Source organism: Gavialis gangeticus, unplaced genomic scaffold (genome assembly GCF_001723915.1).
Source record: "Gavialis gangeticus isolate Ggan-Ray unplaced genomic scaffold, GavGan_comp1, whole genome shotgun sequence".
Classification (NCBI taxonomy): Eukaryota; Metazoa; Chordata; order Crocodylia; family Gavialidae; genus Gavialis; species Gavialis gangeticus.
In genome coordinates this window covers 53,725,258-53,725,678 of record NW_017729025.1, presented here as the reverse complement: position 1 = coordinate 53,725,678, position 421 = coordinate 53,725,258, and the positions used below count along the sequence as shown (strand labels likewise).

Genomic DNA, 421 nt, shown 5'->3' with positions numbered 1-421 from the left:
CCCGAGAACAGGCTACACGGCAGTCGAGCGCGCCTGCGCAGTACAACACAAGCTCAGGGAGGAGTGTCGCCCCTCCCCATCGCCATCTTAAGTGAGGGCAAGGAAGCATGGCAGTGGAGGTCTTCCTGCCAGACTTGGAAAGAGTAAGGTGGTGTGTTTCCTTCCACCGGAAGCACTTTCTAGGCGCTCGGGAGGGCCGTACTCTATGGTGCCAGTAGAGCGCATGCGCTGGGGGTGAGGCCCGGGGCAGAGGGGACCCGTTAGCGGCTGCATCCCGCCTGGCGGTGCGTGGCCTCGGCCGCGGGCGGGGCAGGGCCTCAGGTAGGCGGCGGCGGCGGCGGGTGCAGGGGCCAGGGGTCCAGGCCTGCCCGTGTGTACGCTCCGCTGTCCTGGGGCGGCGCGGGCGTCGGGCCGGAGCGCA

At 69.1% G+C, this 421-nt stretch overlaps 1 protein-coding gene across 3 annotated transcripts in view; it reads left to right on the top strand.

Moving 5' to 3' along the window:
• The first annotated feature begins 213 nt into the window (after positions 1-213).
• The window catches only part of CIPC (CLOCK interacting pacemaker), an 18,291-nt gene continuing 18,083 nt past the window's right edge, over positions 214-421 (top strand). For 2 of the 3 annotated variants that reach the window (XM_019518757.1, XM_019518755.1), the window contains exon 1: positions 214-321. The gene's annotated coding sequence lies outside the window, so the exon portion shown is untranslated. The remainder of the gene's footprint in view (positions 322-421) is intronic. The other variant, XM_019518756.1, reaches the window with a different exon arrangement.